We start from the raw sequence: 13769 nt of genomic DNA on the forward strand, positions 1-13769 counted from the left end.
CTGCTCGCTACCACTTGGCACCGAGCCAGATCGGGTGCGATGCACCATCTGCAAGAGTCAACGTTCCATTAATTTCATAACCTCAGAAGTATTCCAATCATGTGGGAACGCATATGTTAAATCCGCAATTGAGACTCTTGCCAATACTGGAACACAACACATTTCTTATTAAGGAGATACACACTTCCTCTGGCCCTCTTAGTTAGCAATGATCTTAATTCTGCACACAACTTCGGACAAACCATAACCCTATTCCAGGGGTTCCACTATATCCGACCTTAGGCCAAGGGGTCGGGCGAAGCGAAACAGTGCAACTAGTGGTTGAGGGAAGCTAACTGCGCAGCAAGGGGTTGGGCGAGGCAGAGAACTGCCTCGAGGAGTCGAGCGCATCCGACCTTGTGACTCGGGGCCGGCCAAGCTTTGGACAGACCCACCGAAAGGGGTGTGTGGTTACAGCAAAAACTCCCACAACTTGGCATCCAAGGCGTGTCGCAAAAAGAGTCAAGAGTCAAGTTAAGGTCTGATTTTACTGAGGTCATTGTATTATTGTTACCCAAAACACAGGAGAAAACTCAACTCAAGGCTAACCTATTACATCACTATCCAAAACTTAGGCTGCTGAGGAGTACAACAAAAGATTAGATTCCTACAGCTCTCAATCTATGAGGGTACACTGTGAGTCAGAGAAGGGGCGTCGCCATCCTCAATGTCCATGCTGGACGCTCCCATTACTTCCTCGGGGTCTTCTTGTTCGTCCAGTTGCATCTCAAGGGCATGTATAGCATCAAGCTCAGCGTGGTGCTCGTCCAGATGAGCATTAGCAACTGCTAGCTCCATCTCGACCTCCATTTTCTCTTCGAAAAGCTCGATCATGCCATCCACAAGGTCCGTCACTTCTCCCTCGAGCTCGGAGATTCGGTCTTGCTTGTCATGGATCTGGATGCCTCTCTGGATGAGTTGATATGTTTATCCCACCAAGTCTCTCTTGGCGGCGTTGAAGAGCCCTTGGGTGTCTATGGCTACCCGAGCCAAGACAGCCATCGCTCGGCCTTGGAGCTCAATCAGCCAGTACAAGGCTGACATGCATCTGGTGGTGGTGGAGATGGTGACCAGCGAATGTGAGGCTGCCAACACTTCCATGTTGTTGACACGATCAAGCCACGCCGGGTCTAGCCGATCCCTGGAGAGGAACAAGCCGATTGGGTCCAAAGTGACCTCCAGCGGGTGTAGTTGACAGAACTGGGTGAGGACCTGCAGAGCAGCTGACTCCCACGTATCCTCTAGAGCGTACCCGCAAGTCGAGACTTCAAGTTGGGGCCACTCGGGCTCCACAGGGGGTGGAGGTACCACCACCTGCACGTTGCACCTCTGTACTCCGTGCTCCTGGTACATCCGTCCCACGTACAAAGGCGGGGACTGATACCCAAACCACCTTAAGGTGTCCCACAGAATAACAGGAAAACCCTCAAAGTGTAAGCACGTCGAGTGGGAAACGCCGTCTGCGTCGTACAGCACGTGTCCGGGAGCAGCCATCTGGAACCAAAAACCGAACCGTCATGAGATAGAAGCTCTAAGAAGAAGAACAGGTTGGGCAGAAAAAGTACTCGGATTTGACCAAAGCACAAGCTGGAAAGGAAGCTAGAAATCCTTAAACCGAAGAAGGGCTTTAACCAAGGCAAGGTTGCTTTAGAGAGGTGGGTTCACAGAATTCAGTTCATGTCGCATGCACAGTCTACTTCGTCCTTTCAACCAAAACAACTGCCAAACTTGGTCTTACGCAGTCAGTGCCGGTGGCAAGGCGACCAGTACGTCTCTCCCTATAGTATCTAGTCTGGTTCTAGTAGCGTCTCCTAAGCGAACGTGGTTAGTGTACCTGCAGAAAACACAACCACATGAACCTTTCGTGCCAGCACCCACGAAAGCGTCCTCAAGCATTACCGTTCACTATAGAAACGATACCCATGCGTTTAAGGCTGCATGGACAGCACAACAACCGTGGAAATAGGTCCCCTTTGAATGGAACCGTATAACCCTTCGCATACTCAAGATGTGAAATCAGCGCATGTATAATAGACGTGAGTGAACAACCGTGACGATAGGCTCGGTGGAATCGAACCATACCACCCTTCATATGAATTAACACACGGAACCTGCACACGTGTAATAGACGTGGGCAAAACAACCGTGATGATAGGGTCCCTTGAATAGAACTCCCTATCAACCCTCGCATACTCGTGATGCGGAACTCGGCACATGTATGATACACGTGGCGAAGTGCTGGGGGTTAGCAAGATAACCAATAAGTAATAGCCACCTAAAAACAACCCCCAAATCCCCTAGGGCCTCTCGTACTAAGGTCATCCTTATCGGTCGTACGAAATTTTTCAACAGTTTCTTGCAAATTTTACTTCACAAAGAAAGTGTTTAGGACCTATTGTGTTCTCTGTGCTAAACCTGCTCTGGTACCAGCTGTGGTGGATCCACTTCGGATTACCTTGATTAAAGCACGGTTAAGTCGCCTGACATGCGACGCTCATGCCTTAGTCAAGTTAACTCGAAGTGCCGTCGGATTTCCTCTGATTTAACCACTTACAGGACCAGATTGGCAAAACTCACACGAAGGCGAGCGGTTCCAGAGAATACAACAGATCCACTGAGTTAAACAAGTTTGACAATTTAGTTCAACATCAAAATGAAAATTAGAGCTTTACATGATTCCAAAAGCAACGGAAAGGTAATGTAGCGGAAGGTAGCGCCGGGGTCGGATGTCCCTAATGAGGCCGATCAAGACATCAGTGATCCCTCTCCTCGCCGTTCGAGGAAGGGTCCCACTCAACCGTCCAACCCGCAGGGAGCTGGGGCAGCCAAGTGCCAACGGGAGCGAACTCAGGAGCTGCGACTTCACCTGAAAAAAAGGCCACAAACAAGGCTGAGCTGCTACGCTCAACAAGACTTAACCGTCCGGTGATAAAACTACTCCACCACGTCTAGACATGCACAACTCTTTGGCTGAGGGGTGTTTATTTGCCAAAAGCGACTGGGTTAGATCCTTGCTTTCAAGTTTTAGCTCAGTTTCTAAGTTCATCAACCAGTCTACGTTGGCATCTTACTCTAAGCAAACATAGATCCAACTTTATGTATATAAGCTCATCATCGAGACCATGTCATCATCAGACTCCTTCATTACTCAGTGTAGCATAGCGATCAAGCAGTCTCAAACTGTGAGAGGCAGACGAATCGATTTGAGTTTCTTAACCATGCATGGCGAACCTAATCTCACGACATCCCCGCACCACAAGGGTCGCTTCCTGTGTCGGCCGTCCCCATCAATTCCCAGGCACGTGTCAGGTCCAACTTCCCTTGGCATGCAATGCTCCACAGTCCGGGCCTCTACCGTACTATGACCGCACTTGCACCCACATGATGCACCATGGGAACCTCGTTCCAAGGACAGTAGGGGCATAAGCCACGCCCTAGTTCAATCAGGTACTAGGCTTCCCCATCCCATTCTAGGTATGAGATTAGTACTTTCAAACACTTGATCGCGAACACCAACACTGTCGGGCCTTAACAGATTCCATAGACAGACGGGGCGATCAACCGACCACCAAAGAGTTAACCAAAACCCTGCCGCATCCACCATCCTTATACTTGTAATAGAAGGAGAACAACCAACTCCTATAACTCGCGAGTGACCGGAAATCACTCGACTTTTACCGTTTCCTATTTAAGCATAGCAACTACTCGACCCAACAACTAGTGTTGAAATCAAAGGAACTATGTCATGCATCTAAGGTTGCAAACAACTCCTATACGTAAATGCACAAACATGAGAAAGAAGGCATGCGCAAGTTTGGGAAACTTTGTGGTTCATGCTCCGAGGCTTCCCTTCAAGCGGAGGGGAGGGAAGCTGGTCTTCAGCTGGGGCGACTTCGACTTCTGGAACTGGTAGCTTTGCTACGGCTCCGTCTTCTGGCACCGAGTGCAGCTCGTAGACGCCTTCAGCAAGATGGAACTCTACACGAATGCAATGCAGGAGTTAGTGTTTAGACGGTTATTTCAACAGCAACATTCGCAAGTCTTAGCCCAAAAACTTGTAGCAAAGCTATGGAAAGAGTGTGGGGGTTCAAGCTTCAGTGGGTAGAGGACAAGGCCAAGGGTCGGATTGGAAGAACTTATGATCTGACCCTTAAACCTTAAGAGATAACTGTGTTTGGGGTTCTCAGATCTATTAGAGACAAGTCCCCGAAATCTTACATAGATACCCTCGGGTCAAGGAAAAATAGTACAGCCGAGTCCTCGGGCGAAGCAGATAAGGGTCGGCTAACAGACAGGGTCGGGCGAGATGGAAAAAGGGGTCGGGCGAACAGCTAGGGTCGGGCGAACCGGTGAGGGGTCGACAGCTTACCTTCGATCTATAGGTGAAGCCTTTTGGGGTCGGGAAGGAGTCGACTTGGGCAGAAGGTCTTAAGCACTAAGACTTCGGTGGCGGCTATGTCCGGCGGTGCTCCGGCGGCGGCGGAGCTTCTTGTGAGCAACAAGGAAGCTCTAGCACAGCACAGAGGAGCAGGCGGCTGGGTGGATTGGGAGGGGTGGGTGTTGAGCGGAGATGAGGGTTCCTCAAGAACTTAGGTGGCAGCGCTCGAGCACAAAATAGAGGAACAAGGCGGCGAGGCAACGATGGCGAAGGGAACTCCAGTAGGACTCTGACATTCCCTTTTATAGCTGCGCGGAGGAGAGAGGGAGTTGGAGTAGCACGAAGACCGGACGAAAAGGATGGAGTGCGCTGCCATGGCGGCGATTGAGCGGCGATGGGCGGCGGAACAGGACTTTGGAGATAGCATCCTCCGCTATTGGGCACAGGAGTCAAGGCGACGCAGGTGCGGTTTTACCAGTGGTTGAGGTTTGGCGGAGGCGGGCGTCGTCGTACGGTAGATCTGATTGGTGTGATAGGGAGAACGGCGCGACACGTGAGGTTGCAACAGGCGAGCGCGACTGAGAAGAGGCGGCGGAAAAGCTGGAAGGCATCGGGCCTTGCAGCTGGGGATCCGATGAGATGATGATGGCGCGAGCTGCGAGGCAGTTTGGACGCAGCAGGCAACAAAGCTCTGCCACAGCAGTGTCGGAGCACCAAGGCGCGGCTGGCGAGGGCGCGAGCGAGACGAGGCACTGGAGAAAGGGTTGCAGAGGGGCTTCCGCTGCAATTGGGGAGGAAGGCTCAAGAATCCATTCTGTCGCGGCCGGCGACTGGGCGGAGCGGCGGGCGTCACAGAAGTTGAGCCACGCGGCGGGGGAGCTCTGAAGCGGTGCAGGCCGCTCGAGTGCGTTTGCCTCGGGAGATCCGGGAAAAAGATTGCGGGTCCACCAGTCAGTCTCGGTTTCTTCTCTGTTCAAGATGGAAAGGGTCACTGCTGTTGAGACTTAGAAGGAACCGGCGGGGTGGGTTAGGGTCTTCAGGGGTCGGGACCGGGAACTGGGGTGGAGCACTCCTGCTCGGGAAAAACTGAGACAGAGGAATTTGAGTCTCGGATTAAGATTAACTCGAATGATTTGACCAGGGTCATTACAGCTAGTTTCTGTGATTCTTGGTGCTTATGCTGTGAACATTTTTTCATACAAAGCTTTATGTTGTGTCGCTATTTTGAGTCCCACGAGGTTATGGACTTAGTACTGTGGAAGGAGTAAGAGCTGAAGCTTTGAGGGTGAAGTTTGAGCCCCTTGGCCCATAATGCCGCCAGTTTGATTTTGCCTATGTGTTGTGCTAAAGAGTTTTGAGGTTCGAAACCTGGTCATGTGGTGGAATTTTTATTGACTTGTAACAAAACATGTAGCATATAGGAATAAACAAATAAATGTTTATTTTCCTTTGAAAAATGTCAACCCCTATTCCTTTTTGCGAAGATTTTGTTATAGTTATTGTAGATCGAGAATGTTTGTTTATCATGGTTTTTTGGCATGTGAAATTTTGATTGGCCTCGAGGGGGGTTATTGGTCTGTTGCTTTTGCGTAGTTTTCACACAAAGGGATGGAAAACCTTTTTATGAAAAACGTCAACCCCCCTTCATTCCTTTGTGTGAATTGTGTTGGTTGATGCCTTTTTGATGAGTGATTGGGTCGTCCTCAGAACTTTTATCTTTTGATGTAAGTTTTACTAAAGTTTTTGTATTCAAGTATTCTAATGATATGTCGACAAAAACTTATTTCAGAGTTTTGTGGAAACGAAGAATAGAGCATACTATATATGAGCTTTAGCTTATCCGGAAATTGGCTTAGCCGATTTTTCCCAGTGACCTGACCTTGTGCAAATTTTGGTCGAGGTAAATCATAGTACATGATTTATCCAATATATAAAACAAGTAGAGTAAAATTGAGAGAGAGAGAGGAGACAGAGAGAGGTGGAAAGGGCAAATGAAAATTTAGTTGCATGCATCAATCAGGTGATGATTAAAAAGGTGGTCAATTTAATTGTACTTCAGCACACCCCTCCAGTCACCTACATTTATTATCTTTAATCATGTCCACCGTGATTTGAACTCAATATTTGCCGCACGATCCAACAAGTTCACCAAAAGCTTAAACTCATGAGGAAAGTTGGGTCATAAACTTATTATACTTCAAACCAAACCATGATGGGGAATAAGAGGAGAGGAGATCTTAGCGTGTGCTATCTTTGGAACAACAGATGGACATCAGGAGGGGGACTCGGGGCAAGAAGAATTTGATTTTTGTGGGGGATGCTTGATATTTGGGGCGTTCCGGTGGTGAACATTGGTGAAGGGATGAGACATGCTTCAGGGCAAGGGGTTGATCATGGCGGTGGCCCCACCTGGAGGCTGACGAAGCGTGCCGACAGCCATGATTGTAGTGGTGGGAGGATATTGGGAGGAAGAAGTGACAGGCCAGGGATGCTCCGTTGAGCTGGAGCTTGGTTAAATGGATTGGGGATTTTTAAGGGGATGTTTGGGGATGTTTGGATACGAGGTGCTAGACTCTAGTAGGATCACATCGGATGTTCGGATACTAACTAGGAGGATTAAATATGAGCTAATTACAAAACTAATTGCACAGATGGAGTCTAATTCACAAGATGAATCTATTAAGGCTAATTAATCCATCATTAGCAAATGGTTACTGTAGCACCACATTGTCAAATCATGGACTAATTAGGCTTAACAGATTCGTCTCGCGAATTAGACTCCATCTGTGCAATTAGTTTTGTCATTCGATTATATTTAATATTCCTAATTAGTATTCAAATATTTGATGTGACAAGTGCTAAAGTTTATCAGGGAGTATCCAAACACCCCCTAAATGCATCTTCTAACTTTGCCCTCCATCTGTGCCATTTTAGAGTAGGCCGTTGGCTGAACTTCAACTCTTGTGTTACGTTGTTGAACTTCAAAGCTTCCTTTTTCTTGCAATTCAGTCCACCATGGCATGCATGCAGCTTTTCCAGCTATTCAGATTTATCATTGAAGCGCCATGTTTTTTGCCGGCTGGAGCGCCTTGTCACGCTGACATGCAATAAAATATTAGAACTACAAAGTTGTAGATCTCATCAAAACGTACAAGTTTCATATAAAGTTTGTCTCCATCCAAGACCGTATGCGAAAAACTTTCTAATACAATGTAAAATTCAAATTACAATGGGTGGAAACGGAGCTTAATTATATCCATCATTTGACATATAGATGATATAAATTGAACAACTTTCTTCTACAAAGTTTTAGATTAGGTCGAAATATAGAACTTTCATATAAAGTTTGCCTTCACGCGAGTCCATATCACAAAGCTACGGATTTCCAAGCAAAACATGAAATTCAAATTATAAGAGGGCATGCAAAAGGATGCTAAAGTTATGATTTTGGGCATCTAAACGACTTCAATTGAAAAACTTTCAACTACAAATTTTAGATCTCATCAAAAAGTACAATTTTTATATAAAGCATGTCTCATTCCGAGTTCATATTTAACATGTGTAAGCTAATTTATATATCCTGTAGCTCCTTATTGTAAATCAAGCTGCCATATATGTTCCAAGTCTATGTATCCATCGGTGGACTCATAATGGAAATCTGAAGCACCATCATCGGTACTTGTCATAAGATAACCGGCATGATTTGGACTTAGACTGTAGGGGTTACTTAAAACAAATGGCTCCTCCCATGACATTGTATCCATGAAAACTGTAGAACCTTCGGCTCGAGGAGGCAGTAGTCCTTGTTCTTGCCTGATCATGGCGTCACCCATTTGACTTATCGTTCCATTGTTATCACAGTAGCTTCTTTGTGGAAGATCACTTTTGATGTATTTGTTGGCAGCTGTGGTGCAGTTGCATGTGTGCTCACTGTTATAGGTCACTTGAAACATGGGAAGGTCGTTGCTACTCTGTTGCTGGATTTGCTTCGTTGCCTGGCAACCTCTGTCATATTTGTAGCTGCACCTGAAGTAGTGCCTGTAAATGTAATAGAAAGAGTTCAGCTCAAGGCATAAAAAAGTTACTTAATTTACTCTGCACAAGGTGTCAAGAAAATTAGGCAAAATAAACAAGAGTAGGCAACTACCAAGCAATATATGAACTCATAGACGAGTAGTTGGGGTTTCATTAATTAAAAATGAGACCTGGACAGCCTATGTTATTTTTTTCTAAAGGAAAAATCAATATATATGTACCTTTTGAAATGGGTCCCGTTTATCTTTTTCTCGCCATATTTTCTCCAGACATACCCATCAATATGGGGTGCTTCAGTCAGAATAACCCGTGAGGTCTCTTCATTTGCTCTGAAATACAATCACAAACATTGATTAGTGATGGAAGACGTTCAAAAAATCAATAAATTCCATAAACTTGTCCAAAGATTAGTGGATGTATTAAAAAAGTATGAAATGAAGGAAAGAAAGATAAAAGGTACCTTCTCCTTTTGCCCTTTTTCTGCTGGCTCGTTATTCCTCCCACATCACCTGCTGCAGCGCTTGGCGAGAAGAGATGAGGCCTGTTGGATCTTGATGAGCTCTCAGCACCACAATGAGCAGAAGTTTGAGGATTCATGACACATAAGGCGAGGTGCAGGGCTCGCAGGGCATTGTTGAGGAGGTTCTGTGCTAGATTGGTGGTTGCCGATAGTTGCTGCACGTCATCGAATTGGAGGCGAGGCTGATGGCTCTTGATGAGCTCGTATACCTGCGCCACCTCTCTCATGGCGCTATCACGATCTGGCACACAAGCCATGTGGTGGCTTCTTAAAGGATAAATGGATAATGCAGTATGCACTACTATTGTCTATTTTCCTGCGTCACCTTAGCAATGAAATATGGTCTATTTTCGGACACAAGCTTCGATTACAGGGTCCTTGTCTGATGGCTGGGTATCTGCAGTGAGAGTTAAGGGAAGCTGTTGTTTCATGCATGCGCTGATATGCGTACTTATAAGCTTGGAAGCTGAGACCAAGAAGAAGCTTGGAAGCTATGAGAGTTAAGGGAAAAAAGAATCAAGAAGCGGTTTAGTGCGCCCGGACCATGAAGTTGGGACAAAGAAGAAGCTTGGAAGCTATGAGGTTTTCTCCTGCTTACGTTCGCTATAACCAAAGGTTTTCTTTGGGGGTTGCCGCAAATGGATTACATGTAACATGTGGACGCGTAATGGAGCTCTCCTACCTACCAACAGATTCAATGAGTTCGCAAAGCTGAAACAATTGATTATTTCGAGCCATGGAGGTCGGAAGCACAGCTGCTGCCCCAATGTTACCAATTTAATAATCGGCCACTCTAATTACGATCTGGCGTCAAACATCTTGCTGTGCCACAAAAAGTTGAGTATTCTTTATGAAATTTATTTTTGTGGTATAGTACATCCGCTCAGCTGGACGAAGGAGCGATCTATCAAACTAAATAATATTAAGTTGCTGTTTCTCTGATATAATTAACCTATTTATAGCATCAGTTCTTTCACTTTTCAATATTGAAAGCATCCGCTGAAAAAATTGGAGTGGTCAATCAGGACATCGCTTGAAGCTGTGTTGCACCAACCTCCGTGAACACAATTTGAATTGCCGCCTTATCAAGAGCTGTCCCAACAAACACCGCTATCCACCCAAATCCTAACTCCATGACTCCACCTGCAACCGTGCACGCTTCTCTTCTATCATCTCAATCTTTGCCAAATAAAATTAGATTGATCTCCAGCCAAACATGAATCTAACACCATGCTCAAGCTGACTACACACATGATGCGGTGAACCTCATTGTGGTTACCAAGTCACATATTAGAATTGCCACGCTAGTATTACTCTTCCATTATTGCTGCCATGCTACCGCTGACGTCTTACACCGTAGCCTCCTCCAGCAATGTCCAACCAAATCATCCTAGTTGCAAGTACATGCATCCATAATATATACTTCCTTCCAATTCAGCCCATGAAGCTTCTTGACGCCGTTTTATCCACACTTCAGAAACCATGGCCATAATTCAAATCGATCCGCGTCCTTGCTGGTTTGGAAGCATGTAAACTCCTCCCATGCAAATCCTGAGCTCATGCCACGTGTTGCCACGCCTAGTCTATCCATCATAGGCAGACCACCAGTAAACTGCTCCGTACCTCGATCTGTCAGCCTGCCACCTGACTCCGCTTCTCTTGAGCATCCACTGAGCTGCCAATATCAAAGTTCTATAAGGGGGTGTTTGTTTCTTTAGTCCCTCCTAAAATTTCTGTCACATCGAATATTTAGATACTAATTAGGATAATTAAATATAGACTAATTACAAAACCAATTGCACAGATGGAGACTAATTTACGAGACGAATCTATTAAGCCTAATTAGTTCATGATTTGACAATGTGATGCTACAGTAAACATATGCTAATGATGGATTAATTAGGCTTAATAGATTCGTCTCGTGAATTAGCCTCCATCTGTGTAATTAGTTTTATAATTAGCTTATATTTAGTCCTCCTAATTAGCCTCCGAATATTCGATGTGACATAAATTTTAGGAGGTCCTAAAGATCCAAACACCGCTAATCACTTTGTGCACTCAGCGTCAATAGCCTTTGCTCGTTGCCAGCGAGCCCGCAACACTGGCTTGAGCTGGTCTACTGAACACTTTCTCACCTCCTTAGCCTGTTGCAACTTTCCATCGACGTCGCACTTTACCTGTTGCAACTTTCCATCGACATCTGCGACGTCCTGTCATGCTCTTCAACTCTGCTATATAAACAGCCCTGCCGCAACGTTCACACAACACATCTCGTTTCCATCTGCTCATCTGACCGACGTGGCTTGCCGGTGACAAGACACCTTTGCATTGTCTGCCCGGGTCCATCACTGGACTCAGTATCATCATCGAATCATCATGCTAATCAAGTATTTAGCTCCACCAGAAAAAGAAAACACCAAGACACCTTTCTGACTCCTACAGTCCTACACGTGCATCCTGTGAAGCAACGCCTCCATGCGTGGCACACCACGTGCACATGCATGTATTCCACCGATGCTCACATGTACGTGACCAGCCCTAAGGAAACTCTTCCTCTTTTGCAGGTTTCCAGCTATACTTTAAATTTCACGCTTGATCGACTTGAACTTATGTCATATCTGTTCCGCGCGGATCGCACATTGCACGACGCCTTGTAGATGCATAGTTCTCGAATCTCAAGGTGATCTTCTGCACAACCTCTAAATACAATCTTAACTGTAGCTCTTGATACCAACTATTAGAAATTAGCCCTCCAAGGTGGCACGCCACCTACTAATCTTCACGCAATGGAACGATAATTGGGTCTACCAAAACGAACTTGCAAAATCACATACTACACCAAAGATGCTATCTTTGTTGATGAGGATTAGTCAAAGCCTACATCCCATGGTATAACTATTGACCTTCCTCCCTAATACCGCAACACCAGTCGCTTTAGGGTCCCGGCACCGTGTCAGCTCCCCCTGCGAGCCTGTTGCTATGTTGTAATAGTTACAACAGTAGCCCCAAGGTTTTGGTTATAGAATTTGATACGGACTCCATCCTATACTGCTGTGGTAACCGGACTTGATATCTAACACACTCTGATTTCGCTGGAAAATCTATATTTCAAGATGTTTCGCAGTTTTATCATTATGGATTAATAATGACAAGAAAATAAAAATAGGATGTTAAAGAAATGATTCAAATTTAAAAATAGAAAAAGGAAATAGGATATAAAAATCTGCATGGCAGTCTCGTGCGACCTGAGAGTTCTTACACGAACGTAGCCAAGCATGAAAATAGGCTAGAAAATTAGCAGGGTCCCTGGTAACGGCAAAAGTCAAAAAGAAAAATTGACAAGCTAGATCACTACAGGAGAATGGAACTTTCGTCCACTTCATTAGTACCAGTTGAAATTGAGCCCATGCTGACCTAACGGCTAGTCCCATAGGGCCGCCCCGTGACTCCCTTTAGTACCGGTCACCAACCGGTACCAAAGGGTACACATTAGTACCGGTTGGTTCCCCCACCCGGTACTAATGTGCCACCGAACCTTTAGTACCGGGTGAGGCACCAACCGGTACTAATGTGCACCTTTTAGTATCAGTTGGTATCCCAACCGGTACTAAATTTCCTCCTATTAATCCGTTTTCTTCTTCCTCCTGCCCGAGTCATTCACCACAGCTCGAGCTTCATTCTATCCATGGTGCCATAGGGGACGAGCTGGCGGATTGAAGATCATTTCGTAGGGATTTCACTTATTCAAGTATTCTAAAGGTTAGAAACTTCATTCTTCCTTGATATATGGTTACTATACTAAGTTTTATGCTTTAATACTAGAGTAATTTGTGATTTTTAGAACAAGGTGCAATGAAGAAAATTTTCATTTAGATGCATGTGTTATTTAGAGCTCTTATTTGTGATTTTTAGAATAAGCTACAATTTTTTGGATGCTATGTTTTCGTATTAGTCAAAGAAATTGATATGAAGTTAGAGGAGTAGTTTCATAGTTTAATACCTTTCAAATATGAGCTAAGTAAATTATGGCAAATGTGGACGAGGTAGATTGTGGTACATAGAGATAATAAGATGTAATAGATGTATGTAATTAGTCATTTTTAGATTAAGCTACAATGAAGAAAAATTTCATTTATATGGTATGTTTTAGCTAAGTAAATTGTGAGGATAATATAGACTTTATTCATAGTTTAGTCATTTGCAAATATGAGCTAAATAAATTTTGGTACAGTGAGATGGCTTCTGCTGCTGGAGGTAGTGGTGATGGTGGGGGTGATAGTCATTCCTCTCGCGGCAAGGGAAAAACCATAGTTGGCCCGCATGATAAGAGGAAGAAAATGAGCATGTGGGAGAAAGAAACGATTCATTATTTGCATAGATGTCATGAAGATGTTGTTGCGGCAGGGTAGGAACCTCATTTTTGTGGTCGTTATGCTGCACCGCTAGTGTCGGGTGTTTCAGGTCCACTTAGTACTACAATTGTAGGAGCTACAAATAAACCACAGGATGAGGCTGGATCTGCGAAACCTTCATCTTCACTACCCAAGACTGCTTAAAGTCCTCCTAGATAGTACTCAGTGCATGGTTTGTCGTAGTGTATCATGTTGTTTGAGTCTAAAATTTAAATTTGTGTATTTCTATCTAAACTTTCAGCAACTTTTGAATTTGTCGTAGTGTATCATGTTGTTTGGGTCTAAAATTTAAATTTGTGTATTTCTATCTAAACTTTCAGCAACATTTGAGTTTAATGGTATTTGTATCATATTTTTTATGTTTCATGTACAATTGTATAGATGA

The sequence above is a fragment of the Setaria viridis genome, chromosome 8 (assembly GCF_005286985.2).
Source record: "Setaria viridis chromosome 8, Setaria_viridis_v4.0, whole genome shotgun sequence".
NCBI lineage: Eukaryota > Viridiplantae > Streptophyta > Magnoliopsida > Poales > Poaceae > Setaria > Setaria viridis.